At 39.3% G+C, this 7,619-nt stretch overlaps 1 protein-coding gene and 1 pseudogene across 1 annotated transcript in view; both read right to left on the reverse strand.

Moving 5' to 3' along the window:
- Positions 1-4,223: 4,223 nt before the first annotated feature.
- Positions 4,224-6,074, reverse strand: LOC121267357 (annotated as a pseudogene).
- The window catches only part of LOC121267356 (probable methyltransferase At1g29790), a 25,233-nt gene continuing 21,837 nt past the window's right edge, over positions 4,224-7,619 (reverse strand). Inside the window, exon 2 of the mRNA XM_041171222.1 lies at positions 4,224-4,336. The gene's annotated coding sequence lies outside the window, so the exon portion shown is untranslated. The remainder of the gene's footprint in view (positions 4,337-7,619) is intronic.

A 7,619-nucleotide genomic window follows, 5' to 3' on the forward strand; every position in this document is an offset into this window, starting at 1 on the left:
ATCAGGACGGGGTAAGAAGGGTGGTAACCAAGCATGTAGCATTGGTGCATGGCTCCCATGCATATAGGTTGGGAAATATGGATAAAATGATATTGGTATCACCTAACATATAGATCAATAATGACAATGAACCGACGATATAGTAATAAATATAGACATGAATATAACTATGGTGTTGAATTAATATTCAAACTACTTGGATTGTTGAATTGGTTGATGGATTTGTGCTAGGAGGTTTTGACATATATGTATAAAATCGTCTTGGTATTACCTAAAATATCAATGTCATGATAATGAGCAAAAAACTGAATTTTAAATAATATTTTGAATGCCTGAGTTGATGGATTTGTTGATGGATCTGTGGTAGAAAGTATTATAGGAGATGTGTGTTCTTTCCCTTTCCCAATCTAGAGAATATTTAGCAGTATTTTAGAACAATAAAAAGCATCTACAGAAGTTGGAGTCACTTAAGAAGCAAAGAGAACAGTTGCCCAAACTAAAGTCATTAAAATATGCTTATATTTTTTTAGCGTTAGGTCCCTAAAGATTTTAGGTTACTTTTCTTAGATGCTAACACTATCTTGGATTCGTACCTTGACACTTTTTTTGACTTAACAAATTAAGTTATATAATCTGATCTAATTTTCAACTTATGATTTATACGAAAACTGCAAAGGAAAATGATTTTGGAATATAGTTGTTAGTTCTATCATTATCCAAAGAGTATAATTGACATGCCTTCAGCACATCAACAAGAAGCACCAGCACAAATTAAAAGGCTTGAATCTCAAGGAAGTGATCTGAGAATGTATCACCAGTTTCTATATGATATGACTAACAAATATCACCAGAAATTTCAAAAATGACTTTTGAAGATATGTCTATAAAGACTTGAACTCGTTTTTAGCCCCATTTTGATGATAATGTATCTCTAGTAGACAAATAGAATTAACATTATGAACAGAGTTTCCTTCAATGAACATTTGGCAAATTTTTAAATAGGTTGAGGAAAACTTCTTACAGATTTTTAAAAAAAAATTATATCCTAACATTTTCATCACTACATCTGCTAATTGCATGGTAAATTGCAACACTTTAACATGGTATATTGCAAGAGTGCTACCAAAAAACTCACTTTCATATATTTTATAATAAGGTATTTGATCCCACTTTGGACGAAATTGAAGAGAAAAGTCAGAGAGGTACCACCATGAAGAAAGATGGTCATGGAATTGGCTTTAAATTAATCAATTGCACAGAAAACAGAAGCCATACATTCTAGGATTTTCTCCCAACATGAACCCAAATTGGGGTTGATTTTTCCCCATTAATACAAACAGAAATACAGATCACACTAAATAGGAAACCTCCACCTCTTTTCCCAGTTGCCCAGTTTTGGTTAAAAAGGTTGGGGACTTCCCATTAAAGCTAGATTTGGTAGGATTAATGGTTAAGAACAAACTCAGTGGGGGAAATGAAAGCACTAACCAAAGACGACGCCGAGGAGTTCACTTGAGTGGCGAAGCTGTGGAGGAGTGCACCTGAAGGATTTGACGAATAGGAGGTGGGTTGCGCTCAAAGGAGACTGGCCAATTTGTAGCAGAGGGAGGAACAAGAGAGCACCACCCACAAATGGTGAATCTTGGGGTGCGAAGATGGGATTTGGGGGAGGGGAGACGGACGAAGGGGAGACGAAGAGGATCTAAGAAGCCAATGGTCTTCTTCTTCTCTTCTCTTCATGTTTTCTTTTTCTTTTTCTTTTTTAAATAAAAATTACTCTGACAACAGCAAGCCACATCAGCTTGATACGCAGATTTGTCTGCCAACTCATCTGTACCTAGACAAACTGATGCTAAAAAATCAAGGTACTTGTGATTTCATTTTAGCTTTTTTTGAAAACTCCACATTTCAGCTGACGTCAGGTCGTGTGTGGTGCCTGCACGTTCATACTCGCATTTAGACTTTTTCTTCTTTGACACATCGAACACATTGTTGTACTGCTGTTACCCCATCCCTATGATTTGCTTCCTTTCCCAGCTTTTTAGCATGTAATGGAATCCATACTTTTACTTCTGGACATACCTTGGGCATACCTTGGGCATACTTGGCTTCCAGGATTTGGAAGAGATTTTCTGATATCTTGGGCATACCTTATGACCCAAATAAACGTTTATTTGAGTTGGTGTTACTTTGGTTTAGACGTGCGTCTACCAAGTCCAAGGTGGGTTGTATTGGGTCTTCTTCCTTCTATTATTATTTGGTAGTTGTGGCAATACAGGTGTAAGGCAATGATGGAAGGTAAATGCATCTCGACGGAAGAGCTTTGGAGGTCTATTTGTGTGTGGCTAAGGAAAGTCCAAAGTAACTTGCCTAAATTTACAAAGCTTGCCTAAATTTACAAAGATTGCCTTTGCCGATGAGGAGAGGTTGAGAGATTTGAACATTCAGATTATTCCGATTAAATCTGTGCAGGTTAAATTGGTTTGTTGGGTGAAGCCTAGGCATGGAAGATTTAAATTAAATATTGATGGTTGAAGCATCGGTAATCCAGGGAGTTTAGGCGCAGGGGGAGTAATTTGGGACTTATGTGGTGATATTGTGCTTTCTTTTTCATGCTATCTTGAGGTGGATTCTAATAATCTTGTTGAGCTGAAGACCTTGTTAATAGGGTTGAAATATTGTTGTGCTTTGGGTCTTCATCAGGTGGACATTGAGTCTGATTCCTTGGTTTGTGTATCTTGGATTCAGAAAAAGTATTGTGGAGTGTGGTATTTAGAAGATTTCTAGAAGGAGGCTATGAGATTGTTTGAAAGTGGGGATTTTGTTATTAATCATATTTATTGAAAAGGAAATATGCCCACTGATTATTTAGCTAAAATGGGAGCTCAAGGTTTGACCTATGTTTGGAGGTCTCTTTTGCATGTTCCAAAACACCTTAAAGAATTGATTCGCACGGATAAATTGTCCTTGCCTTGTCTGAGAGGTCGTTGAGTTGATGTGTTTCTTTTGGTTTCCGGTTTTTGGATTTGTTTTGGTGAGGATGTTCTTTTTCGGCATATTGCATATTACTTAATCTTTTTATGCTTGTTATGTAACTAAAGTATCACTCCGCCGTAAGTAAGGATTTTTCTTAATAAATCTGAGAATGAGTAACTTTTCGACATGTGACTCCAACTCTTTTTTTTTTTTTTTTTGAAAAAAAAAAACTTTTACTTCTGGACTAAGGCCACCCACATGTTGGTCAATACAACAAGTTCAACTGCTCTGAAGATCCATTTCTACAAATAGACAGGAATAACAAGAGAACTATCAAGAGATTATATATATCATGAGAACTAGTAACCATAACACACTGATAGCTGCACTCGGATGAAAGTTACTGATCTAGGGCAAACTAGCGATGCCGATTCTGACTGTTAGAACTCGGACACATAAAAATAGAGGGCCAAATCGAAAAATGGGTTATTAATTTTAAGGCGATATCTTACTCCACAAACGCTGAACAATTCGATGATAATGGAGCCATGCCTGGGCAAACATGACAGATCAGTGCTGTGGACAGAATGTCTTCAATTCAAATGGTATTGGCAGAGCATCAGAGTCATCAATATGGGATATAATATTGCAACCAAATTCTCTCCTATGTCGTCAGAAAGAGCACAGTAACTTACCACACCAGAAATCCCCTGCCTTCACCAACCGGATTCAACTTTGGTCCAAGTTCCAACTAACGCATAAGCAGCGCCCTCAATATTCAATTGTCAACTCACCAAAAAAACCCATAAAACACAATTATTTCTTTAGTAATGTTAATTACTATACTCTCATCTTATTTTAATCACATTAAATAGTATGTGTCATATTCATTATCATTATATGATAAATAAGTATGTAATAAATGATCATTTAATGGTGATAAATATGTTATATAATACTTAATCGGATGTATGATGTATAAAATTTTTCTTATTTCTCACATTGAAACTACCCCCAACAAATGCTGGATCCAACCAACTTATATGGGCTGATTTGGTTGAAAAAAATCAAACTATCTTATCTCACTTTTTATAATCATTATAATTTTTTTAAATTTGTTTATAAAATATAATAAATAATTTAATCTTTTCAAAATTTAAAATAAAAATTATATTAAAAAATTATATTATAATAATATTTTATCTAATTTTTAACAAAATATTTCATCTCTTTTCACTGACTGCGTAACTAAATGAGCCATTAATATACTCCAATAGTTCAATTTAGCTCTAAATGCACAGCAAACTCCACCCAAGTTCTAAAGCACTATAAAATTCTGACATTTTGCATACAACACAAAATTTTCTCTACCTTACCTCAAATTCCCCTTCATTTGGACACAGGCTTCTGCAAAAGCGCAGTCAAATAAACGTCCCCGTTCTTCGAATTGGCCTTGATGCCCGTCGCCCACTTCACCTTCTTGTACCCCAATTTCCCAATCAACGGCGCATAAAGCTTGTCAAGATCCACCCTTTTGCTAAAGAAATGATCCAGCCACAGGTACCCTCCACCCTCAACACTCTATCCACGTCGTAAAGCATGAACTCCATCGCCATCAATGGTATCCACCTATTCACGGCGTGGCCGCACCGCACAAGATCCACCACACCGTCGAACACCGGAAAACGCTGCTGCAGCGGCACGTGCAGCGGAACTAGGCCTCTCAGAGCCACCGCCTCGTTGTATGGAGCGCCGAGGTTCATCGTCGTTGTCACAACAGTCACATTGTAGAGCTTCATCCGCGCCGCGAAAGTCCCGGTCCCGCCACCAATGTCGAGGCCGAGACGGAGCACATAATTAGCCGCCTTGGCAATCTGTAACAGTTGTGGGATCGGGAGGTCGAGGTCGTCCCTGTAGCTCATCAATCGGGTGGCTTCCGCAGAGAGGTCGAAACCCAGGTTTGGGTAAGAGCGCACGAGGCAGTTGAAGCTTTTGCAAGTGTATTTATCCCACACAACGTTTTGATCCGGTAGCGAAGGAGAGAACGGGTCGTGGGAAAGAGACGAGGTGGGTTTTGGTGGGGTTTTGGAGAAGCACCGGCGGCGAGGGAGTGGATGGCAGCCACGCAGGATGAGGGACTCGGCCACCCCGTCGGAGTCCTGGGGGCAGAGAGAGAATGGGGTATAATTTATGAATCGGTGGAGAAGGTCTGGGTGGTAGTGGCAGGAGGTGGCGATGGGAGAGAAGAGGGAGTAGAGGAGGAGATCTGGCGGGAGGGTGGCAGAGGCAGCGGTGGGTTTGGTGGCAGGATTGGCGGTGGGTTGGAGGCGCGTGAGGCGGTTGATGGTGGCGCGTATGGTGTTGAGCTGGTGGAGAAGTCGGTCAGGGACAGGAGGTGGAGTGGGGGGCTTCCCAGAGGTTTGAATTGTGGATGAGAGATGGTAGAGGGAGAGGATGTTGGTGGCCACCATGGCTACGAGAAGCAGCAGATTCAGACTCATTGTGAACCCCATTTATTTGCCTCCCTAGCTAGTTTCAGTCTCTACAACTTTTGCTTTTACCCTGGATCTCTGCTCTCTAGCTTGCTGGCTTTTGCTGTATCTTTATCGCTGTACACAGATTTTGCTTGCTTTTAAGCTTCACTGTTTGTTTGACTAATCAGTGAGTTAAAAGCTTTTAAGATCCCATGTGGGAGAGCTTCGGGTACAAGATTCAGATGATGTGTATTCCTTCTCTCTGCTTCTTCTTCTTCTTCTTCCCTGGGCATCACGAGGGACTGTAATGACGAAGGGGGGCCATAGAATCTGGAACCTCACAAAGTTTGATAAAAGTCAAGTAGATTTGGTTGGGATCTAAAGGAGGAAAGTAAGGTTGAATGGGTCGGCCATAAGGACTCTGAGAGTCTCACCAGTGACCACTATTTTATTTCTGCCTTTCCTCTTTCTTTCGACTTCGGGTGTGGTTCTGTAACACAGAGTGGAAAATTAATGAATGCAGAAAGAAAATGTTAAAGAAAGGGAGAGAAATAAGAGGCACGTGAATTAGGGACCAAAAGACCCAACTTGTCGTTTGATAAAGGCATTCGTTCATGCAGATTGCATATGGATATATCTATGTTCACACTGTGAACGAAAAAAGTTAAATACGGTCGCGCAACCGTGGTGCAATCATGGGCCCACCTTTCCCTATATGCCTCCTCCCCCTTCTCCTTTATCTTCCTCTGCATCTTGGTAAATTTGAACTCTAAGCTCCGACGATCTCACTTCTTCTTCTTCTTCTTCTTAATTTTTTGTGAGATAGATAATCCACAACTTATTGAGATCTTAGTAACTCTTTTTGTGAACTTATACAAGAACATCAAATTGGACTGGATAAACTCATACTACACGAAGGAAGAAAAAGAATAATAAAACTAGGGAAGGCAAGAATGTGTATCAGTATCACAAACCAAACGCCTCAAAAGAAATCAATAGCTTTCAAACAAGTTCCCCCTTATATACCACTTGAGTTCAAGTTGGACGGTTTCTCAATCTACTTGTTAGCCCATCACTCTTTTGGACAACTTTTCTGCTCCTCAACGGAGACACCAATCTAGTCAAAAAGAGATTGTTTGAGTTGCAGTGGAACAGGGAGAACTGAAATTGGGTTTATGAACATGGAGAAATCTGCAGATTACGAACCGAGAGAGATTTGCAGTGGGTTTGAAAATTCTTCTTCAACCTTCTTCTTCTTTTCTTTTTTTTTTTAAATTTTTCAATAACACTGACGTGACGCTTGCGTTAGACGATTGCACGCCAACTCCCATTCGTGACTATACCCATTCGAATGATGGTTGAGACTTGAGAAAGTGGCATCCTTGTCTGCTTTGTCTTGCTGTTGCTGTTACCCGGATAAAAGGGGTTCTGAACTGAAGCATTGTTTTTTCTTTTTGACAAAAAGACGTGTGTGAATGTTTGGTTCTCTCATTTTTTTAGAAAAATTTTTCGAAATAAAACTCAATTTCAATTTTCAATGGTTAAAAATTATTATATTCAAATAATTCTTTAAATATATCTATCTTTACAAAGCAAAATGTCTAAATAAATAAATAAAAAAAAAACTATTCAAATTTTCATATTCACTTCCACAAAATTTAGAGTATTGGCAATGACCTAGCCATATGTTACTACAAGTCTAAACTTTAGCTAGATGTGAGAAAAAGCCTTCACATTGGACTAGCCAATGGTCCAAAGCTCAACACTTGAGCTACGGTAATTCTTGAGTGCTCTCCAAACTTGGCGAGTTATTGTTCACGCTGAATAAGTGTAATTTTTTTTTTTAATTTCATCTACCTCTCGCTCTCTCTTTCCCTCATTCTTTTATCTTTCTTCATCCTGAAAGCTACCCATTTCCCTCGTTCTTTCATTTCTTCATACCGAAAGCTCCCAACACAAGATACCTTGCGGACTCTTCTTCAGCCCACAAGCCCCCTTCTCTCTGTTGATCGTTCACGTTGCCTTCGTCTTCCAGCCCAAATGGTAATCTCTTTTCTTCGCTCCTCGCTCCTCTCTCCTTCTTCTATGTGTAGGCTTTCCTCTCCCTCTTCTCTTTCTATTTTCTTCTATTTTCTCTTCATCGAGTGATTGAATCGCGTGTATTTTGCT

This window comes from Juglans microcarpa x Juglans regia, chromosome 5S (genome assembly GCF_004785595.1).
Source record: "Juglans microcarpa x Juglans regia isolate MS1-56 chromosome 5S, Jm3101_v1.0, whole genome shotgun sequence".
Taxonomy (NCBI): Eukaryota; Viridiplantae; Streptophyta; class Magnoliopsida; order Fagales; family Juglandaceae; genus Juglans; species Juglans microcarpa x Juglans regia.